Raw genomic sequence first — 24,436 nt, forward strand, 5'->3', positions numbered from 1 at the left:
CACGCCCTGTGTGACTTGTCCACATTCACACAGGAAACCAGTGGTGGAGCAAGGAATTGAATCCGGATCTCTCCCTAAGCACTGGCCCATCCTACCTCTACCATGCTAGCAAAAGAAACACAATGCCATGCAGACCCGTTTGACTGCTGACCTTAATGCAATGGGGCTGGGGGGGGGGGGGGGCGTAATCTTGGTGTGAGTCAGTCAGCATCTGTCCTGGACTCTTCAAAGCTAATTAGCTAACGCGAGTGGCCATGAGAAGCAGGTATTACACTGGGCTGTGTATATACTGGTGACTGAATGTCATTCCTAGCGGGCTAATTTCATTGCCAGTCATTATCCTGCTTTGTGTGTCACATCAAACAATGGGCAGAGGAGAAGACGCTCTCCTGATCTGTTTACACGTCTCATTAGCGCTGCGAGGCTCAGCAGGGATTTGGAGGGGGGAGCTATTCCTGGCACATTGAAAATGAATTCGTACTGCCAGCGAAGCCAAAGGAAACGGGCTAGTTGCAATAGTGAATGCGGAGCAGTTGGCTCTAGCAACCAGAGCCAGCTCCCACTCTGCAGCCTGCAGTGCAGGGGAGGAGAACGTTATGTAAGGTTTGTAGCACAGAAGATTTATGTAACATCTCAGATACACTGCCAGGGACCGCTGACAAGGAGCACACAGGACGCACAGTTCCTGTTCCAGCCAGTGCCTTCCCTTCGTGATACTCAGCACTGTAACTCTCCCCCAGTACCAAAACAATCTGTCCTCAAGCTCTTGTGTTCTGCCATGCCCGGGGCTCGCTGGTCACATGCCCTGTCCTGCTGGCCCTCTGATTTCATCCCATCTGGCTCCCGCAACCTACGTAGCTCCGCCTCTGTAAGCATTGCTGCAAGACCCCCTCCCACCACAAGGAGGACTGTTATAGGGGGAAACTTTGCAATGTTGGGCAGCTCAGTACTTGGACAGGAAAATTTGTGGCAGTGTTTCTCAAACTGGAGTCACCGCTTGTGTAAGGAAAGCCCCTGGTGGGCCGGGCTGTTTACCTGACCTGTCCGCAGGTCCGGCCAATCGCGGCTCCCACTGGCCGCGGTTCGCCGCTGCAGGCCAATGGGAGGTGCTGGAAGCGGCAGCCAGTACGTCCCTCGTCCCGCGCCGCTTCCAGCAGCTCCCGTTGGCCCGGGGGAGCCGCGATCGGCCGGACCTGCGGACGGGGCAGATAAACAAACCAACCCGGCCCGCCAGGGACTTTCCCTACACAAGCGGCGACCCCAGTTTGAGAAACACTGATCTATGGGCATGCTGGCCCTCTCCCCTCTGTATAAGCCCGGGACTGATTCTCCAGCCTGGTGCTGGAGGGGTGAGAGGTATTTAATGACAAGGCCATTCCTCTGCACTGGCCTGTCCCCGAAGCCGGTCAGTAAGGAGAGAACATTCTGTCACCCAGGACGACAAACCAGCTTTACCGTCAGCCACCTGCATGGAAGGGGAGGGGTGTTAATGGCTGGCGTCCCTTCTGCCTTTGGTCGCTGCTGAAGAAGGGCCCAGCGCCCAGTTCGGCAACCAGGCTGCGTGCTTAGCCGAGCTCCGCCGGGCAGCTCTCCTGTCATGCTCAGCGCTGGATGGGGGCGAGCCGGGGCACAGCAGCGAGGAAGGGCAGCTGGGTGGGTGGGAAGGCATTGGGTTTAGGAATGAGAGAGACGGGGCGTTTATAGAGGAGATGCATATGCCAGGATTGGAGCAGGAGGCTGGGGTGTTGGATCGGGTACCTGGGAAACACGCTGCTTGCTTGCTTGTGTAACTCACACACCTCCTGGGTGTGGCGCTTTGTCCCATCTAGTGGCACCAAGACCACTTAGGTCTGGTCTATACTACCCGCCTGAATCGGCGGGTAGAAATCGACCTCTCGGGGATCGATTTATCGCGTCCCGTCGGGACGCGACAATCGATCCCCGAATCGGCGCTCTAACTCCACCAGCGGAGGTGGTAGTAAGCGCCGCCGACAAAAAGCGGCAGAAGTCGATTTTGCCGCCGTCCTCACAACGGAGTAAGTCGGCTGCAATACGTCGAATTCAGCTACGCTATTCACGTAGCTGAATTTGCGTATCTTAAATCGACTCCCCGCTGTAGTGTAGATGTACCCTTAGAGAGAGAGATTAAGTCTGCCACACCCTTAGCTAAGGGCCATGTGGCTTTTAGTTCATGCATTTAGCTCCACAGGTGCCAGGTTCGATCCTGCCTGCCGCCGACTGGGGTCTGTCAGTGTTACACTTGCTTGATCTCGTGAGTAGCATTTAGGTTTAACCCTCATTATAAGAGGGAAAGTTAGATGCTGGCTAGAACCAAGGCCAGGCCAGGCAGTCACGGCTGGCGCGTCCACGCATGGTTCTGCCGATGGCCTCAGTCCTGACTTAAAACCTCTGGAAAACGAACTGCAAGGGCCAAGTGCAGCAAAACCCCCAAGATCGTGGCTGCGTTGGCAGAGCGACTCACTGAACGAGCCAAGCCTTTGAGTTCCTCTCTGACTTCTAGGATTCTCTGAGTATTCAAGGCATGACTTGTGGGGGGGAGAACCAACCTCTCGTTTCAGTGTCTCTGGCACTGTCTGCCTTCTTTTCAAACCGGCATATGCAGCCCTGATTATTTATGAACCAGAAACCCCCAAAATGATGCTGCCCGGGTGAAATCGCAAAGACCCTGCAAAGAACAAAGCTGGGAAGTTCTTTGCCATCCAGCGCCTAGGCTGCTTTGTCAGCGATGGTCGCTTAGTCTCTTCCTCCTAGAGGGTCAGCATTTGCATCCTGCATCTCACGTAAAGTCCGGTGCATTGCGATGAGAGAATGCTGCTCAGCGTTTCAGCTCAGAGCCCGGGATGATGAACAAGTAAGGATTGTTGCATTCCGTCTGCAAGACACTAAAGGGTTCGGATGCCCCCCTTGAACGAGGAGAGCTAATCAGGAATGAATTCCTCCTGCTACTTCTTAAAATCCCCCCCAAATCCACTCCCAGGCTGTACTTTGGCTGCGCCGAAGTTTTATAGTTTGTTGTTTTTGCTATTCATTTCTTAATAAATTATGCAAAACCTGTGTCTCTTTGAAGCACAGGAAAGATGAGCCCCTGGGTATTCCTGTGTGTAACCGGGCTGCTTTGCTCTATCCAATGCGACTGGCAGAGGGAAAGGCTGCTGTGGTTAAAGCCCTAGATTTAGACTCTGGGTTCAGTTCCTGATCCTGCCCTGGGTCACCTTGGGCCTCACTCTGTGCCTCAGTTTCCCTTTGGTAAAATTAGGATAATAAGCCTTTCCTCCCACCCTTTGACTGGCTTGTCTAGTCCGATTAGCTCTCTGTGGCACTGTCTCTTGTATGTACAGTGCCTAGATGTCAGGGCCCCTCATGTAAATAATAAAAGACGAGCACCCACTGATATAACAGCCGTTTACAATTTGAGAAGACCTCGTGGGTCATTCAACCCACCCCATGGCCTGGTCAGGAGGAGTCACTGCAGTAGCATTATCTGCCACACCTCGTGATCAGAAGAGAACGTTCTTCAGGGTTAGGGTGTGTTTAGACTCCCTTGGATCTAAAATTCTCTGTAGGAAGGGATGCTTGGGAGGTTTGCCTTCACGCAGATAGATCCTTGGATTAAAGGCACCGTAGGAATGCAGCGTGATTAGACGGCTTTGCACCGTCTGTAGCATCTGTAGCACCGATTCTTTGCAGTCCGTCTGTCTCTCATCTGAAAGCATTTCACAAACTTTAAGTGAGCCCCGCAATCTGCCTGGTGCAGATGGGTAAACTGAGGTGCAGGGAAGTGAAGTAACATGCCCACGGGGGCACAGCAGGTCAGGGAAAGAAATGGGAAAGGGGAACCCAAGAGTCCTGACTGTTCTCTCGCAGCCTCTGCTCTGTGGTTTGCACAGGCCTGGGACGTGACATAATGCTTTTCAAATGTATGGAGAGGTGAGAGCCTTTCCCTGAGGAGCTTAATCTGCAAAGAGACCAGACTTCCCGGAGAGCCAGGCAGATCTTGACTGCCAAGCCAGGAGATGGAGGAGTTTGCACCCATCCAGGGGGTCTCTTCAGAGGCTGTAGTGAGCAGGGATAAAGAGGCTTTGGCAAATATGGCCGTCCAACACTAAGGGCTAGTTAGGACTACATGTTCACCCGGGGGAATAGGAGCCTTCCCTCCCCACACACACTTATCTCTGCGTGGGCTAATCAGATCTTGGGTTCAGGCACATGTGGGAGCTGTGTGCCAGCTGGGGCAAGTGGGCGGGGACAGAAGGAGCCTTGGCTCCACCCCCTCATTTGCTAGTCACTGCAGGGATATAGGGTGAAGGCCAGCAGCACTACCCCGAATGGCACGAAGGGGGCAGCAGAGGGGGGACTACTTCTCCCTAAGCCACAGTTCCTTCTTCTCCTGGGGTGGAGAAGCCACGGACTGTCCCATACTATGGGCCGTGTCCTAGAACTGCAGCCTACCGCTAAATGTCTAGGATTGTATAGCATTTGTGAACCCTAATTCCAACGAACAGGAAATCCGCTCAGAGCAGGAGGCCCCGACCTCGTGTTCTTTGTTGCTCAATCAACTGATGGAAAAAAGGGGGGTCAAATGGGATGCAGGCCGTCACTGGCTGGGGACCCTCCTCCTGGTTGCTGGGGAAACTGAGGTTGTCTAGGGCAGGGCGGAATGGTGCAACACGTGGCTACCTCTCGTGAAGGGCTGTGGTGCATTGAAATCTGTAAAAATTACACACCGTCACTTTAAATCCTAAGCGTTTCTGGTCCTACTTGCAGGCTCGGGGGCTCTGTAGGGAAAGGTGCAATCGATGCGTTCAGCAGTCAGTCTATGCCGTGCCAGCCTAGAATAAGGCAGGGTGGGCTGTGCTTCTTGGCCACAGGGAGCAGCCTGCTTTGTCCCTCTCTGTTTTGGGGTTCTTGTGTGGTGTCGTTCTGAATTCTAAGGAATAAAGCAAGGTGACATTGCAACCTTCCAGCAAGAGTATTGTTTGTGTCTATCCAGCTTTTCAGTGTGTGTGAACGTAACCCAAGCCAAAGCCAGTGCAGATTCTGTAGGAGGCGAATCATCCATTCTAATCTGTAAGGGCACTTTCAGTTAATCAAATAAATAAAGGCCACCCGGAGGCTTGGCTTTTGACACAGCTTTTAAAAGGGTAACACATAAAAAACAATTAAGGAAGATAAATAACGCCCCGGGCGAGGGATGAAGACGTGTGTTAAAAACCGAATGGGTGATTGGAAAGAGAGTGGCCATGAACAGCTGCCGCTCACAGCAGCGTGAGGTTCATAGACCAGTTCGTCGGAGGTCTGTGGTGGGATCAGCACTGCTGGAACTGTGGTACTCACTGGGGTAGCCCAGGGATTCCTGTGCTCACGGATGGATCCTGGATAGTTAAAGCTGAGGTGGAATTTCCCTTCTGACCCATAGTTTTCCCAGCGGGTGAAATAAATCCCTTTTACTCCGAATGTTTCCATGTGTAAAGTGTGGCCAGCCGGAGCCCTCAACTCACCCCAAAGCCTGGCCTGGCTGGGGAGGATCCGATTCCCCCGTCCTATCCTGGGGTTTGACTTTCAAAATCAGAGACTGATGGGGATAGAACACCGATCTCAGCCAGGCGCTAGGAATCACTGGGGTGAGGTTGTGTGGCATGAGGACAGGCAGGGCACATCGGGGTTAACAATAGGGTCAAGCAGAGCTGGGGCGGGAACACTGCGGGTCAGGATTGAGGGCATCAGAACAGAGCTGCAGGGGGAGCCCAGCCCTGGACTAAAAGGCTGGGGGGCTGCGGGTCAGGATTGAGGGGCATTGGCAGAGCGGTGTGCGGGGAGTCCGGAACAAGGGGGCCGGTGGGGCAGGATGAGGGGAGGGGAGGTTACCCACCACCCGCTAGCCCCCAGGCCTGCTATTCCCAGTCTCATCACCCCCTTCATTTCCATCAGCCCCCTAGAATGTCTAGGAAGGGAAAAAAAGGAATGAAGCTGCCTGCTGGGAACCTCCCCTCCGGGCATTTGTGCTTTGAGTCATTTTGTGCAATTGACTAACTAATGAGAATACAAACACTTTCTGCTGATGGAGAGCTAATAAACCAGACAGTCCCCTTTAATGGGGCGCCCTCTAGAGCATCCTCGTCTGGCATTTCAGATGGATAAAGGGACGGGATCCTGCAGCTCCAAGGTCTGTGCAGATCCGGGGCAGGGCTATCGCTGGGAGATGCTAATTAGCAGCTTCCTTGCTGCGGATCAAATTCAATGTGATGAGATTGAAGGGGTGGGGGTGGAATCATTTGCTTTCCCCTCCTCTGCTGGAATGAGTATTTCTTCTTCCTTCGCTCTAACTATACCGAGAGCAGGCCTGGCCGCCGGGGCCTTTCAGACACCAGGGGCTGAACCGCTTCTGTTTTCTTGGTGCGCAATCTGCGTTTGGGCTGGAGTGAGACAGGTGTGGCAGATAATGGGGCGGCTTTGCCACCGGCCTATCTGACCCAGCTCTGGTTGCTCACCCTGCCGGGCCGAATCCTACATCTGGACGGTTAAAACACGGCCCCAGAAACACTTGAACTTCCTGTGAATCGTCTTCAGAGCAGGGAGAGCAACACATACTTACTATGTATTATTTGGATTGAGGTAACATCTAGGAACCTCAGGCAAGGGCCAGGACCCCACTGTGCCAGGCGCTGTACAAATACCAAACAAAGCGCCGGGATCTGCCCCAGAGAGCTAACAATCTAAGTATAAGACAAGTCTCAGAGGGGTAGCCGTGTTAGTCTGGATCTGTAAAAAGCGACAAAGAGTCCAGTGGCACCTTATAGACTACAGACGTATTGGAGCATAAGCTTTCGTGGGTGAATACCCACTTCGTCAGACGCATGTGGGTATTCACCCACAAAAGCTTATGCTCCAATATGTCTGTTAGTCTATAAGGTGCCACAGGACTCTTTGTCGCTAAGTATAAGACAAGAGACAATAGCAGGACACCAGTGTGTACAAGTTTTTACCTCCTAGAAACAAAGGAGTTGCTAGATTAGATCAAACCTGGGGCCCATCTGGCCAAATTTCCTGGCTCTGGCTGGCCAGCACCAGAGGGCTGTTCAGCTTAGAAAAGAGACAACTAAGGGGGGCTATGATAGACGTCTATACTATCATGAATGGTCTTGGAAACATGACCAGAGAAGTGTTATTTACCCTTTCCCACACTACAGAAACCAGGGGTCACCCGATTAAATTAACAGGCAGCAGGTTTAGTGCAAACACACAGTCGTCCTTTTTCACTCAACGCCCAGGCAACCTCCGGAACTCATTGCCGGGGGATGTTGTGAAGGCCAAAGATATAACTGGGTTAAAAAAAAAACTGGATATGTTCCTGGAGGGTAGGTCCATCGATGGCTATTAGCCAAGGTGATCAGGGAGGTAACCCCATGCTTGAGGCAACCCGAAATCTCTCACTGCCAGAAGACGGGAGTGGAAGGTGCATGGATCACCCCTAACTGGTGTTTTGTACGCTCCTCCTGAAGCTCTGGTATGGGCCGTGGTCAGAGTTTCTGCGGGCCCAATCCTGCCAGGGTCTGAGCACCCTCAGCTCGCCCTGGCTTTGCCTGGTGGTGCAGAGACTCAGCCCCCTGCAGGAGCCCGTCGCTCCTCACCCCCCTTGTACGAGGAAGCAGCGTTTCCTGTGGGCGCCGACTCACCCTCCTGGGCTCCCCGCCTTGAACGCTGTGGCATACTGTGCTGGCCCTGCTGAGCGGCCAGGACTGGTGGCAATTAGCCGCCTGAGCAGATCCAAGCGGCCTGGTTCTGTTCGCGCATCCGCTGCTTCCTTTGGGCCCTCTGCTCCCCCGGCCTCCTGGTTGCCAGGCAACCCTGACAGTCCTTTATGGAGGCATGTGGGGAGCCGGGGAGCTGCTGTGCTGGTTGTTACACATCAGCTGGGAAACTGCACGTGCGGCTAGTACCAAGGGCACCAAAACCCAGCGCCGCCCCCTGTGCCCATAAACTGCCCCAGTGCAAGGAGAGAGGGGAATGCTTGAGCTCATGGTGATTCTAGCCAAAGCTAGGGAGCGGACCCTTTGCTGGCACTAGCAGAGACGTCTAACCTCGGCTGTGTCTTCACGGCAGGGTTAACTCCCCTCCGGCGAGCCAAGCTCGAGTGTGACCTGCGCAGAGTGATGGTGTGAGCGGCACACGGCAGTGGTGTTAGCAGCTGATGAGTTGTGCCAACTCCAGGGAAAAGCTCCCACCATGCTTGGGCTAAGGGGTTTGGGTGTGGATGGGGGTTCAGCACCAGCATTGCCCCTAATGCAGCTTTGCAGTGAAGACAGGCCTTGTGTGTTTGGAGCGGGAAGGCCCTGGGTTCGCTGCATGTGATGCAGCTGCCGACTATGTCTGTATGCTTGCAGTGCCCAAAGCTTTTTCTGCGGCCAGGTGTGTGGCGAGAGGGGAGTGTATGCCCAGGATTGGGGAGAATTTCCAGTTGCAGGAAGGCTGCATGGCTCAATGCTAAGGCCCGACCAAATTCGCGGTCCATTTTGGTAAATGTCACGGTCATAGGATTTCTAAAATGGTTAATTTCATGATTTCTGATATTTAAATCTGAACTTACTTGGTGTTGTAACTGTAGGGGTCCTGACTCAAAAGGAGGTTGTGCAGGGGGAGGGTGAGTTTTGCAAGTTTATCGTAGGGGGGTCATGGTATTGCCACCCGTACTTCTGGGCTGCAGCTGGCGGGACGCCGCCTTCAAAGCTGGGTGCCCAGCCAACAGCCGCTGCTCTCCAGCTGCCCAGCTCTGAAGGGAACACAGAAGTAAGGGTGGCAATAACATGACCCACCTACAATAACCCTGTGACCCCCCCACCACCACCCCTTTTTGGGTCAGGAGCCCCAGTTTGAGAAACGCTGGCCTCCCCCGTGAAATGTGTATAGTACAGGGTAAAAGCACCAGATTTCACAGGGGAGACCGGATTTCACAGTCCGTGATGTGTTTTTCACAGCCGTGAATTTGGTAGTGCCCGACTCAATGCCAAGAGCTTGTCTACATGGGGAAATTGACTGGCAGAGCTATACTGGAAATAAGCATTTTCGCTAAAGTGACTCCAGAATAAAAGTGATTTGATTCCCGACTGGAGTGTCCACACACACACAGGAATGGGGGTCCCTGCCTAGCCTTTTGGAATTGTTAACGCTACGGAAGGTTACAGAGACTTTCCGTGTGGCTTAGGCACAGGAACAAGCGCCAAGGCAATTAAATGACAGAGCAAAACTGCTCCCACCTGCAGCTTCTTCTAATCGCTGTCGGGTTCTTTCCGCCATCAAAGAGTAAGTTGCTGCAGTGACCTTCCGCATCGCCCCAGCTCTGCGTCTGAAATCGCCCGCAGTTTGAACTATTTCACGAGGCGCAAAGGGAGATGAATGCCTTGATGCCGAGGCGGGCTGCTAAGGAAAACAGCCAATTACGCCTCCTAACAATCCCATTGTTACCTGCTGCTGCTGAGAGGTTAAAGGCTCTCCATGAAAGGTGTTAAAGGGCCAACATTTGGAAGGGTGCCAGGAACATTTGCACAATCACCGTTGTGCAGATTAGTAGTTTGCACGTTTTGCCGGGGCGGGACACAGGGTCTCTGTTCCTTAGGGGGGAGGGATAGCTCAGTGGTTTGAGCATTGGCCTGCTAAACCCAGGGTTGTGAGTTCAATACTTGAGGGGGCCACTTAGGGATCTGGGGCAAAATTAGTACTTGGTCCTGCTAGTGAAGGCAGGGGGCTGGACTTGATGACCTTTCAAGGTCCCTTCCAGTTCTAGGAGATAGGATATCTCCATTAATAAAAATTTAAAAAGGGGTGAAAGTGGAATTGATCCCCTGGGATGTGAGTGCAGAGCAGCTTGTGAGTTCAGCTGTAGGGAAGGCAGTGTGGGCCTGGGGCTGGGGGGAAGACCCAGCTGGATATGAGGGCACAGATCCACTGTGGATGAAATTCACCCTTGGGTGTAGCGCCAGCACGTGGCCTGGTCGTGGCTGTTGGAATAAGTCCCACTTCAGCCCACGGAGCCCTGTGCTGGGGTGAATTTCATCTTGGGCACAAGTTGCTTCTCCTTCTGTAAAATGGGAGTAATAGTCAATAGGTTGGGCTGTGCTGATTGATTGGTATTTCCAAGGCTCTCTGGTGATGCCAAGTGCCAGGCATTAACTAACAGTCCCCCCGGACTCCATATGAGTGTGCGTCGGTCAGAGGGGGCCTTGTTCTGCCCGACTGGCATTTTAAACCATTATCTTTAAAAGAAGGGGAGAAAATCAATAAAACATGGAAGAAATCACTTCTGCCAGAGCCTCACCAATCGGAATGAGACAGTTTGGGAGAAAAATGGAGCCTGTTTTAATAGCTCTGCCAGGCCTGGGAGCCCAATTACCCACCTCCCCCAGGAGCTCTCCAACCTGTTTGCTTTGTAAGCTCTTCCCAGACAAAAGGCTTTTGCTCCCTCTCTCTTCATTGCTTTTGGGGAGTTTTGTGCTGGGCAGAGGTGCCAGATCGACAGCCCTGGGAGACGCAGCTCTCTGCTGGTTCACAGGAGATGGGCGTGGATTGACAGTGGGGTTTGAGTTCAGTGTTGAACTAGAGAATAATAGTGGATGGTAGCAATAGTAGGCTGTTATCCTCTAGACCAGTGGTCTCCAAACTTTTTTGATCGTGCACCCCTATCAGTAAAAAAATTTTGAGCACGCACTCCCTGCTGCGCCGGCTCTACCATTTTTGCCAAAGCAAAAAAAAAATGCTCTCCTCCTGCCGCGCACCCCACTTTGGAGACCACTGTTCTAGAGGCTCAGACATTAAAGGGGGATGCAGCACGCATCCTCTATTGCATGCACACACAAACACCCTGTTCTCTGCCAGCATCCCTCACTCCCACTCCTAGGAAACCCATGTGATGGGTTTTCCCGGGGTGCACCTGGAACTGGGATACCGCTGGGCCCTCTGGCTTAGAAACCTGGGCTCTCTCTCACACTGTGATGTTGTGACAAGCTGCAAACCTCTCCAGGTACTGCACACACACAGACATCCGCAGGCAGGAGCCCAGACACCTGGGTTCTATTCCCAGCTATGTCACTGACCTGCTGTGAGACCTTGTCCAAGCATGTCTCAGTTGCCTATTGGTAAAATGGGGTCATGACATTTACTGTCAGGTGTAAAACTCTTCCATTTGTACCAGCTATATAAAGTTAAAGCTATATACAGGGCTGGTTAGTGGGCTGGTTGCCCTAAGTTTCTTCTTGTGGGGGGCGCCATACCATTGTGCTGCTTGGATTTTCTTTTATTCTACTCTGAATCGCCGTCCATTTTTGCTCTGCTGATTGGCTGGTCCTTTTTCTTTGCTCCACTTCAATTGATCGGCCGTGGTTTTGCTCCACTCTAATTGGCCAGCCTTTCTTCTATTTCCACCACTGATTGGCTTGTTGAAGGTTGATGCCAAACGTATCTTCCGCCCTGGCCGGAAAACGCTGCGTAAGCGCTGGCATGACTAGGATCGCTGTGATGTGGGCCAGATCTGAACCACCTGACCCTGCAGGCCAAAGAGTTTTGTATCCCCAGTCGTGATCCTTTAACCCAACCAGTCCCCTCTGCTCTTTCCTTGGAAAAGCTACATGGAAGCAATTTGTCAGCTGCTCGGTACAAATCCTCCCTGGCTGGCAGGCACCACGGAGCAGTCTGGATACAGTCAGAAGTACAGTGTGTTGAGCCTGGCAGTAAAGACACATCGGCTCCCCAGGTGACAGTGAAGCGTGATCTAGCAAAGGGGATGTTTTATTAAACGGTGCTAATGGAAAAGTTCTGCCCTGGGGGACAGATTGTGACTGATGTGAATCTAGTGCAATTAAAATATAATTTCCTACTAGATCATAAAAGCATGGAACTGTTTTGATGGCTGGATTTCATTATTTTATTAAATATGTCTTATTTGTATGGTGCCAGAGGTGGGGATGGTTCGTTACAGACTTCAGAGGGCAATGCGCCTGCTCCAAAGAGAGCTAGTACAGACAGAGAATGGACTCGTCTTCACTCGCCCGCTAAATCGTCACCGCTGCAATCGATGTGGTGGCATCGATTTAGCGCATCTGGTGAAGACGTGCTATGTCGACAGGCGCACACTCTCTCGTCAACGTCATTAATCCACCTCAATGAGAAGTGGGAGCTATGTCAGCAGGAGAGCGTCTCCCACTCACGGGTTAAGTCAGCGTAAGTTACGTCGCCCAGGGGAGTGGTTTTTTCACACACACCCCAGAGCAACATAAGCGGTAGTGGAGACCTGGCCAATGCAATCGGTAAAGCCATGGGCACATAGGAACTGCCAGACTAGATCTGAGCTGCAGTCCATCTAGTCCAGTACCCTGTCTCCTGGCCAGTACTAGGTTTAATCTCCCTTCCAAATGTTTTGTTATCATTAATGGTAACAACTCTGGATATTCTTGTTAGCCACATCAACCTCCAATCACTCTTTGAATCTTGCTAAGTTCTTGGCCTCAGCAACTTTTGGTGGCAGTGAGTTCCACCGTCTAAATATCAACTGTTGAAGTTTATTTCTCTGTGCAGTCTCTTTTTCCTGACTTGCGTCCGTGGTGGCACAGCAGGACTGTTTCCTCAAAAGAGTTGATTCTCATCTCCCCATAGAAATAGATGGGGCATTGCTGGTGAGGTATCTTTTCAGAATTTTTAAAAATAATTGTCGCTTCCTGATTATAACCACCTGTTGGAAGCTCGGAAACTGGAATGTTTCTTTATCAGGTGGACAAGCAAACTGGTTTGTTATTGTAGGGTTGGTCATGAGGGCTGGGCTTTGTATGCTGGTATATCAGTGTTGGGTTGCTCAGGGCTGAATGATTTTGGAAGGGAAAAAACCTTCCACATTGCAACTTCTGTTTTGAAAAGAAGAACTGAAGCGAATGACACATCCCTTGAAAATTGGTCTAAGGGGCTTACGCGGATCCAACTCTGGGCCTTCAGATCTCGGCAGTATCCATTTGCATCAGCGTGCGTTACAAAGTCTGTGGCTTCTAGCCCTCTGACTAACTCTTACATCCTTGCTGGAGCAGATTCTCCTGCTTGTACAGAACAGGCATGAGTTCCAGCAGCAGCCTCTCAGCCTGTTTCCAAATTATCTGCTTCTCCGTAGTGTGATTTCCCCGGCATTGATGTCTTAATGCGAGCAGCCACTCATTCGGCTTTGCTAAGGTCAGACAAGTGCTCTTCTCCTGCCTTCAGGAATATTTCATATCTCACGATACCGCTGTGCTCGCTAGGTCCTTCGCCTGCAGCCATGTTCACGCCGGGTTGTGATCTTCTCCGGATAGGGCCTGTTCAAAATTTGGATGGGAGGGAGGCCTTTAGGAACTCACATCCTTGCTTCGGATTCAATAGGTGGCGCTCTTCCTGCTGAGTCAATACCAAACCAAAGCCCCAGACGAGTGCTAGGGGCGCTGTGCTTCTGCCTTTTTTCACATGAGACTTAAAACCAAGGTCCTGGCCAATGCTGCTAATTAAAAGTTCCCTTTTTGCAAGGTTGGGGCATTATTTCTTACATTCTGCTGAAATCCCAATTCTCTGCCTCCCTAAATCCCCTTCTGCCATACCATTTTTTGCTTCTTCCTCTAAACTGTCCTATCGTGTTGCTGTGAGTTGTTAAACAGCTGCTGCGTTCTTCCCCAGAAGTGGTCGCATTTGAAAGGCGGGGTTAGTGATCTCAGTAAATGTTTTCTGAGCCCTTTAGAATCTTTGGATGAAAAGCACGACATAAATGCCAGCCAGTATTGTCCTAGGCTCCTTAGCTTCAGGGTCACTGTACTACAGTGCACATGGCTGTTGGCTCTTAGCCCTTTAAGAGGCATATCAGGTGGTGGATAGAACGCAAGTTTAAGAACTATTGAATTCTAATTCCAGCTGTGCCACTGAGTTGCAATGTCAATGTATGCAAATCTGCGTGCCTCAGTTTACCCAACGGATTTAAAGGCTAGATGCTATTTTCCTACCCTCCAGGCATTTTGTGAGGATGAATTGACCAAGGATGCAGTTCTCTCAGGGCTAAGAATGATCTAACGGTAACCCACCGCTCAGCCAATGTGAGCCCCACACGCTTGCCCTGGTGCCTCACTTCCTGCAGACTCAGCAGCTGTGTTAAGAAAATCAAACCCTTTTTGCAAAGAGAATTGGCTCTGAGTGCAGCCCAAGTCCCTTGGTGCCGTGCAACTGAACTAGCAATGAGGAGAGGAACATGAATTTGCAATGAGATTATGCAAGACATTTCAGAGCCCAAGGCACTTGCTTTCAGCACATTCAAAGCTATTGGCTTTTAGTAGGGAAATGCGAATATATCTGATGTACACAGACACGTTCTTGTGGCTGTTTCCCTTCTTCCTGCTGAATGTTTGTTACGTTCACTCAGAGCATTTTTTCCCTGTACGCTCCTTAGAGCAGGATCTGTATTTTCCTCTGTTTGCCACAGTGGGGCCCTGATCCTGACTGCAGCCCCTTGGTGTGAATGCAATGCACATACTAATAAAATGTACTGGGCACTTTAGAAACACCCTCACAGTTTTGCTCTTGCCTGTAGGAAGAGGAGCTTCCTTTGGAGAAGCTGAAAACGCAGCTGCAGTTTCCATACTGAGGCCTGCTTTGGCTTGTTTCAAGGGCAGGAATCGAAACAGACATTTGCCATTTACAAGTGAATCTACCCTGGCTGCTTGTAGTTTCAGGACCAAGGATAGCTATTTCAGAGTGTCTCCACAGATGTGACAAGGACACCATCACATTCTGATTTCAAAATTTTATTAAGAGGTTAAAAAAAAACGTGAACAGAGTTTGAGCATAGAAGTTTCTGGTTATCAGGGAATAACGTACAGATTATCGAGGGTGCGAAGTTTGGTTTAAGATCGGGGGGCATAAGCAATACATAATCTGCAATATCCCTGATTGGGGGTAAAAGGTTGATGGGTCAAAGTACAGGCACTGAGATATGAGGGTATGAAGTTCATACAGTGGCTATGTTCGGGTGTGGAGTGTAATGAGTGGATATGATGATGAGGATGGATTGACCCTCATTTGGTGAGATTTAATGTTCAGGGAGTTTATGGTTCCAGTTCATATGATCCAACGGAGAAGGTCACTTGGTCCCTTTCTCGTAGCGGGAGAACGATGTCACTCTGGCTCACGCCTCCTGGTACTGTCGGTGGCCGGTGATGTGCTCGATGTAGATGTCCCTGGACCATTGGATGGTGTCTGAGACCATGAGGCGCTGCATGAGTTGTGTATTACACAGCTAAACTTCTGACAGTAGAGCGCTCTTCGATCTGGCAGACAAAAGCAGACTTGGATCCAGTGGCTGGAAGTTGAAACCAGACAAATTCAAAGAAGAAATAAGCCGCACATTTTTTAACATTGAGAGTAATTAACTATTGGAACAATTCACCTAGGGATTTGCTAGATTCTCCATCTCTTGAAGCCTTTCAATCAGGTTTGGATGTCTCTTTCTAAAGGATATACGCTAGCTCAACCATAAGATAAGGGCTTGATTCAGAAACCACTGGGTGAAATCCTCAGACATGGGTTCTGCATGGTCAGACTGCCTGATCATAATGGTCCAGTCTGGCTCTACAAAAATCACTGACTTTAAACCATAATTCTCTGAAATGTTTCCCCTGCTGTTGTTGTGATGACTGTAACTGAAAGAGAGGAGAATGAATGTTCCTCTGGTTTGTTCGGTTTCTTTACTTTGTGAATTTGAAGACACAGTATAAATCATCAGCTGCATTTATTATGATCATGGTAGCGCTCACCGTGTGCTAGGCACATTCCAGATGGGGCATTTCCTGCTCCAAAGAGCACCTCGTCAAAAGACAGACAGACAAGTAAACAGCGCTCGGGGAAGGGGAACAAACCAATAGGGAATTGTTTACAGGTTGACCCAATGCACTGTAGACAGCATGGGAGATGTGATCCTTTAAGTAGAACTTAAATGTGGACAGGCTCGGGGCCCTACAGATGAGTTCAGAGTGGACTAACCATGCATAGAGCGGCCATGCAGAAGAAAGCATGACGGCAGCAGTGGGAGATGCTGGTGAATGGGCAGGTGACGGTTGTAAAGTTGGCAGAGCACAGGTGACAAGATCAAGCAGGGAGGGACACAGCATTGAAGGTGACGACAAGGAGTTTAAATTTGATGCGATTCCTAGACTCATAGTCCAGAAGGAACCAGTGTGATCATCTAGTCTGAGCTCCTGTCTAACCCAGGCCAGAGAACTTCCCCCAGATAATTCCCAAAAAGTATCTGTGATGGAAAATCCACCATGACCCTGGGTAAACTGTTCCAATAGTTAATTACCCTCACTCTTAAAAATTGATGACTTTCTGCCTGACTGAATTTGTTTAGCTTCAACTTCCAGCCATTGGGTCATGTCACACTTTCCTCTACTGGATTGAAGAGCCCATTATTAAATATGTGTTCCCCTTATAGACTGTGATCAAGTCACCCCTTAACTTTCTCTCTGCTAAGCTAAATAGATTAAGTTCTTTGAGTCTACCACCACAAGGCAGGTTTTCTAATCTTGTCATCATTCTTGTGGCTCTTCTCTGGTCCCTCTCCAATTTATCAACATCCTCCTTGAATGGTGGGCACCAGAACTGGATACAGGATTCCATCTGCGGTCGCACCAGTGCCAAAAACAGAGATAAAATAACCTCTCTGCTCCTACTTGAGCTTCCCCTATTTATACGTCCTAGGACCACATTAACTTTTTTGGCCACAGCATCGCACTGGGAGCTTGTGTTCAGCTGATTATCCACCATGACCCCCAAATCTTTTTCAGAGTCACCGCTTCCCAGGGTAGAGTCCCCCAACCTGTAAGTATGGTCTACATTCTTTGTTACAAGATGAATACATTTACCTTTAGCCGTATTAAAATGCGTCGTTTGCTTGCCCAGTTTACCAAGCGATCCAGATTGCTCTAGATCAGTGACCTGTTCTCTTCCTTATTTGCCACTCCCTAATTTTTGTGTCATCTGAAAACTTTATCAGTGAAGATTTTGTTTTCTTTAAGGTCATTGATAAAAAGGTTAAATAGCATAGAGCCAAGAACCACTCCCTGTGGGTCCCAATGGGAAACACACCAGCTTCATGACGATTTCCCATTTACAGTTACATTTTGAGATCTATCAGTTAGCCAGTTTTTAATCCATTTCATGTGATACAGAATGAACATGACACAGTCTACTTTGTTAATCGAAATGTCATTTGGGATCAAGTCAAGTGCCTGTCAGCAGTCTTAATATATTATGTCAGCCCTATGACCTTTATCAACCAAAGTTGTAATCTCATAAAAAATCAAGTTAGTTTGACAGGATCTGTTTTTCATAAACCCATGTCAATTTGCATTCATTACATCAGCTTTCTTTAGTTCTTATTAATCAAGTCCCATATTAGCTGCTCCATTATCTTGCCTGGGATTGATGTCAGGGTCACACACCTGGTTCATCCCATTTACCCTTTTTAAAAAGTGGCACAACATTAGCTTTTTTCTAGTCTCCTGGAACTTCCCCAGTGCTCCAAGACTTATTGAAATCAACATTAACAATCCAGCAAGCTTGTCAGCTAGCTCTCTTAAAACTCTTGGAATCAAGTTATCTGGACCTGCTGATTTAAAAACCTCTAACTTCAATAACTCCTGTTTAGCATCCTCCAGAAACACTAGTGGAATGTAAAGAGTGTTATCACCATATGATGAGACTGTATCATCTGTTTTTTTCCCCAAATACTTCTGCCTTTTCTGCATTATTATTGATAATTCTACCATTTCTATCTAGTACCATCTAGGATCAGTACCATTGTGAGGATTCTTTTTGTTCCTAATATATTTAAAAAACTACTTCTTATTGTCCTTAACTCTGTTGGCCATAGATTTCGCCTTGTGTCCCTTATCAATTTTCTACCATTTCTAACTTCTGATTTATATTCATTACTATCAACCTCCCCTTTCTTCCCTTTGTTATATATTACTTTTAAATATTTTTATATCTGCCTTTACTTCCCCTCTCAACCAAGCCAGTTCTTTAACCAGCACATCCTTCTTCCTCAATTGTGGGATTGTGGCTTTTTGGACATCTAAGAAGGTGCTCTTAGATGAGTCCCAATTATTAATACTTTTCTGATTAAATTCTGCCTCTCAGCTGATTTGGCTCATAATTGTTTTCAGCGTTGTGAAATTAAAGCAGCAAGTGTATATATTCCTGGCCTGGACTTTATTCTGCTTACACATTATAAATGTGATCAAGTCATGACCACTTGTTCCTAAGCTACCAGTAACTTTTAGTTCTGTAATCAGGTCCTCTCTATCTGTTAAAAGACAGCCTAATAAACAATTTCCTGTGTTGGCTGCAACATTTCTTGAGTAAGGAAATAGTCATCTGAAGTGTTCAGCAATTCCTGGCAGCAAGAGACCTCCAGCGTGTGTCTTCCAAACTGAAGTCCCGCATGATCACGCAGCTTTTTTGCCTACCATTTTAAATAGGTGTCTAAGGGGCTGGTCATCTTGTTCCCTCATTTGCTTTGGGGGTCTGTAACGACATCAATGAATATCCCATCTTGTGCTTTATCTGTTAGGACATTGATCCTTAAGCAGTCAAGATCATTTCCGTGCGAGTTATCAGTGACTCGGAAACAGGTAACACTATTTTTGACATAGAGCACCCCTCCCCCTCCCTTTTTGCCCACCCGGTCCTTCCTGAATAGGTTATAACCATTGATTCTGACATTCCAATCTTGCGACTCAACCCACCAGGTTTCAGGAGTACCAGTTAGATCAAACGTATGCTTGGTGATGAGCGATTCCGTAACACTTGGGGACCCAACGGATGGACTCCAATGGAGGAGTAATGCCATGACATTGATGGGTGAGGAAGGTCGCTGAAACAGCTACACTTGATGTGGACTGGAGTGGAGGCCATGTGTCTCTGGGAGGTGAGAGAGGGCAGGGCGGAAAGCGTCCCCTGTGTAAGTCAGTTACAGTCTGACACGGAGCCCATGGGCATCTCCCGTTGATTTCTGTGAGCTTTGGTCACTGTGTTTCCTGTGTGGGTCTTCCGCACAGCACCTGAGTGAGGAGAGCAAAGCACTTCTCAAACTAGGAACATGCAAGTACAGCCCCACAAAAGCTGGCAGGGGCAGAGGAAGGACCTGAGACCATTTTTAACTCTTTCTTTCAATTCTTTCGATTTCAAGCTGACACAGTCTCTGTAAGGCCGAGTTCAGTGCCAACGCAAGGCAGCTAAATCCAGAGCCGAAACCAAACAAAGGGACAGCGTGTCGGTTTCAATGTCGTGGGTGTTTTACAGATGTATCTCTTTGCCTGTGCGCCACACAACACTTCAGATGATTCAACATTCAATCTTAAAAGTGTAAACGTTCTTCTCACCATCGGTTCTATCTCGTTCCCTTTGATGAGGGGAGACAGTGAGAGATGGGCTTGTCAGTTTCTCTTTACGAGGTAGAGAAATTGAGGCACAAAGAGGGTAAATGATTTGCGGCTGGTAACTCCCTGGCAGGTCCCCAGATTCCTGTTCTAACCACCAGATCACACTGCCTACCCCGTTTCGTGTCAATTCCTCTAGTCATTCAATAGCGGCTGGCTGTGGTGATCCTGCTGCCGCCGATCGTGGCTTTATCTTTTTTTTTTTTTTTCTTCGCCGCTTGGGGTGGCAAAAAAGCTGGAGCCGGCCCTGCAGCAGAGACCCAAGTCCATGTAGGGACGGCCATAAAATCCAACACGGGCTGTAGAATCCCAGCTATCTACCTCGGTGTTTGTATGGCTCTTAGCAGTATCTGAACACACACATGAGCTTCCTGGATAAAGCTGCCTGTATCTTCTCTTCCCATTTTGCTGAAGTCTGTAGTGGGGTTTACAGATGGTTTTTTTACTTGAGAACAATTCCTGGAGGAGATGAATGACTCAAGAAAACGGCAGTGGAAAATGAGAAAAGTCACCAGTTAAAATAAGATCTAATCTGCATTTTCATTTAGTCTCTCTTCAGCCAATTAAAATAATTGCTTTGACTTGCTCTCCCGTATGGCTGAGACAGCATCTGAACTTTTCCATCTCTTTCTTGGTGCAGAAATAGAGAAGGAAACCTCTGTAGTCTCCTCATAGAGTCTGCCAGGGGCTATTACCCTGCTTCGTTGACAATAAACCTGGCCGGGCGCCTTCGCACCTTAACAGATCTTGTGGTCATTGGGCGATTCGCTTGCGGTCTGCTGTGCCGGCTGTCTGCGCAGAGCTGGGGTAGCGCACTAGGAGAACACACACACGCAGCGGAACATCTGACCACACCTGTCTTGTGTAGCCTCAAAGCGTAGCTGTTAAGCAGCTGCCACATTGATCCCCAGAGGTGGCAGCCTAGCAATGGCTGGTGCAGTGATCCCTATGCACATAGTTTGGCAAGTGCTTTGCACAGCTGATCAGGAAGGCGGTTACGTACCTAGTGGAGCTGGTCAAAACATGGGAAAACTTTCAGTGGCATTTTTTGTTACAAAGTGCCCATTCTTCCAGGGACATTTGAAATTTCAGCAAAACGTGTCATCAGTTTCTACAGGCAGAAGATTCTGATTCGCTGTAATACATAGCCAGCGTCACTTTACATTCTTACCACTGAAATGTATCTTTCTCCCGTAGAACCGTATACTATAATAACCCTATTTACATTGCCCTTTCATGATGAAATGTACAGCTGCCTCTAGTGCGGACACACTTATTGTAACATGTCATGGCAGGGACTGTGTCTGCTTAGCAAAAGCAGGATGGTGGTATAATACCTGTCATCATGCTAGTGCCGCAATGCCGAGATAAGCACAGCTGTAGCCAGCTCCCGGAGTTTGCTGCTTGTCACAGGTGGGAGAGGAGGTGTTGAGTGTATACCTTCTAATTGCCAACCCATTGAGCGGCTAAAGGGATCAGCTGTAGGCCGTCTCCGTTAGCTTAGCTGCCTGTCGGTCTGTGGTTTTGGAGCTCTAGGACCAGAGTTCTCGGTCTGTGTGTGTTTTACATCAGTTGTCTCTTTCTGAAGCACGAAGACTCTTTGCAAGCATAAGCAGACTAGGGAAATGTGGCCTAGATGGGCTCCCATATGGTCAGTCCTGGGTCTGTGACTCGTCAATATTTTCATTAATGACTCGGATAATGGAGTGGAGCGTCTGCTTATACAATTTGCGGATGACACCAAGCGGGGAGGGGTTGCAAACACTTCGGAAGGCAGGATTAGAATTCAAAACGACCTTGACAAATTGGAGAATTGGTCTGAACTCGACAGGATGAAATCCAATGAAGCCAAGTGCAAACTTCTTCACTTAAGAAAGGGGAAAAAAATCAGTTGGACAGCTACCAAATGGGGAATAAGTGGCTAGGTCAGGGGAGGGGGGAGGGATAACTCAGTGGTTTGAGCATTGGCCTGCTAAACCCAGGGTTGTGAGTTCAATCCGTTCAATCCTTGAGAGGGCCACTTAGGGATCTGGGGCAAAATCAGTACTTGGTCCTGCTAGTGAAGGCAGGGGGTTGGACTCGATGACCTTTCAAGGTCCCTTCCAGTCCTAGGAGACAGGATATCTCCATTACTTTATTTATTTATTTTAGGGGTAGGCAACCTATGGCACGCGTGCTGAAGGCGGCACGTGAGCTGATTTTCAGTGGCACTCACACTGCCCGGGTCCTGGCCACCGGTCCGGGGGGCTCTGCATTTTAATTTAATTTTAAATGAAGCTTCTTAAACATTTTAAAAACCTTATTTACTTTACATACAACAATAGTTTAGTTCTATATTATAGACTTCTAGAAAGAGACCTTCTAAAAACATTAAAATGTATTACTGGCACGTGAAACCTTAAATTAGAGTGAATAAATGAAGACTCGGCACACCACTTCTGAAAGGTTGCCGACCCCTGGTAGGTGGTTAGACTGCTGGAAAGGATCTGGGGGGTTCCAGTGGATCACAAATTGAATAGGAGTCCTCGATGTGATGCAGTTGTGAAAAGGGGCTATGTATCCTCTATGGACTGTGTGGGTCTGACGGTCACAACGGTGCCCTAGAGGAAGATGGGCATGCACCTTCCCAGCCCACGGGGATGTTTCTGTTGCTTCTCCCCCCGAGGAAGCCAAGCCTGCCCCTGCCCACCGGCTGCCACACTGTTTGAAAGGAAAGGCTTGTAAGGGAAGCTGGTCCAAATGTCTCATCAAAACTGTTTTTCAGTGGAAAGTTGGGGGTTCCGCTGAACGCAGAAATCCAGGGAAAGTGCCTGCTTTCCAAGGGAAATTGTCATTGTTTTCCTCAAATAATCCAACACCCCCAAATTGGTCAATTTCAGCCAATGCCCCCTTCTTCCCAATTGGTCATCAGCCAAAATGTTTCAGTGTTCAGATTTCAACTACAAACGTGGACAAACTGACTTCTTGTTGGTTAACACTGCAGTTCTCGGGGGGGAATTCCAGTCACCTCTATTTATAACGATGCTGCAGTGCAGAACAGGAAGGGAAGTCCCATATCCAGCTGACACTGCAGGCAGGGAGTGGGACAGCAGAACTCAAACTGGGTTTTGGCAATAGGACACTACCAGGTTCCTGTAGAAAGCATTATGGGGACACCAGTGACTGTGAATCTGCATTTTAAATCCCATCGGAAAGGGAGCAGCATCGCGCCTCCTAGGGCTGTGAGAGGGAATTGGTTCAGTTCTGGTCACCTACTGAATTATCATTTTTTACCGCCCTGTTTGGTTTGCCTTGGAGGTCTCCTTCCCAGTCACGGCACAGGCCCGAGCTGCGAAGAGATGACAGGTTCTCAGGCCAAGGTTGCATGATTTCAGCATAACGGAACATATGGTGAGTAATGGGAGTTTGGGATTGCTAGTCACGTACCTGGTTCCAGCTAATTACAGACTGGTCAGGTCTCATCATAACCTTCTCTTGGATAAACTAAATAGATTGATTTCCACTCCATGCGGCTAAATGCAGTGCCTTGCATAATGACAGGTTTCAGAGTAGCATCCGAAGAAGTGGGCTGTAGTCCACGAAAGCTTATGCTCTAATAAATTTGTTAGTCTCTAAGGTGCCATAAATAGATTGAGCTTCTCTGAGCCTCTCGCTATAACTTATAATTTCCAGACCTCACACCATTCTTGTAGCTCTTTCTGAATCCTTTCCGGTTTTTCAGCATCACCAGAACAGGACGCAGTCTCCAGTATCAGTCTCGCTAACACTGTATACAGGGATGATAACATCTCTTTACTCCTACTTGATATTTCCCTGTTTATACACCCAAGGCTCACGTGTGCGCCCTTACCTACAGCACACCATTGGAAGTTCATCTTCAGCTGAAACAATGAGGAGTCCGGTGGCACCTTAAAGACTAACAGATTTATTTGGGCATAAGCTTTCGTGGGTAAAAACCTCACTTCTTCAGATGCATGGAGTGAAAATTACAGATACAGGCATAACTATACTGACACACGAAGAGAAGGGAGTTACCTTACAGGTGAAGAACCAATGTTGATCAGGCCAATTCAGTCAGGGTGGATGTGGTCCACTCCCAACAATTGATGAGGAGGTGTCAATACCAAGAGAGGGAAAATTGCTTTTGTAGTGAGCCAGCCACTCCCAGTCCCTATTCAAGCCCAAATTAATGGTATTAAGTTTGCAAATGAATTGTAGCTCTGCAGTTTCTCTTTGAAGGCTGTTTTTGAAGTTTTTTTGTTGAAGGATGGCTACTTTTAAATCTGTTATTGAATGTCCAGGGAGATTGAAGTGTTCTCCTACTGTCTTTTGTATGTTACCATTCCTGATGTCCGATTTGTGTCCATTTATTCTTTTATGTAGGGACTGTCCGGTTTGGCCAATGTACATGGCAGAGGGGCATTGCTGGCACATGATGGCATATATCACATTGGTAGATGTGCAGGTGAATGAGCCCCTGATGGTGTGGCTCATGTGGTTGGGTCCTCTGATGGTGTCGCCAGAGTAGATATGGGGACAGAGAAGGCAACGGGGTTTGCTACAGGGATTGGTTCCTGGGTTGGTGTTTCTGTGGTGTCGAGTGTGTAGTTGCTGGTGAGTATCTGCTTCAGGTTGGGGGGCTGTCTGTAAGCGAGGACTGGCCTGCCCCCCAAGGTCTGTGAGAGTGAGGGATTGTTTTCCAGGATGGGTTGTAGATCATTGATGATGTGCTGGAAAGGTTTTAGCTGGGGGCTGTATGTGATGGCCAGTGGTGTTCTGTTATTTTCCTTGTTGGGCCTGTCTTGTAGTAGATGACTTCTGGGTACCCGTCTCGCTCTGTCAATCTGGTTTCCTCACTTCCCCAGGTGGGTATTGTAGTTTTAAGAATGCTCAATAAAGATCTTGTAGGTGTTTCTCTCTGTCTGCTCTGG

General features: G+C 48.9%; 1 protein-coding gene across 1 annotated transcript in view; it reads left to right on the forward strand.

Moving 5' to 3' along the window:
- Positions 1-24,436, forward strand: part of OTOF (otoferlin) — a gene marked incomplete at its 3' end in the record, with an annotated part of 165,587 nt that overhangs the window by 27,367 nt on the left and 113,784 nt on the right.

This window comes from Trachemys scripta, chromosome 3 (genome assembly GCF_013100865.1).
Source record: "Trachemys scripta elegans isolate TJP31775 chromosome 3, CAS_Tse_1.0, whole genome shotgun sequence".
NCBI lineage: Eukaryota > Metazoa > Chordata > Testudines > Emydidae > Trachemys > Trachemys scripta.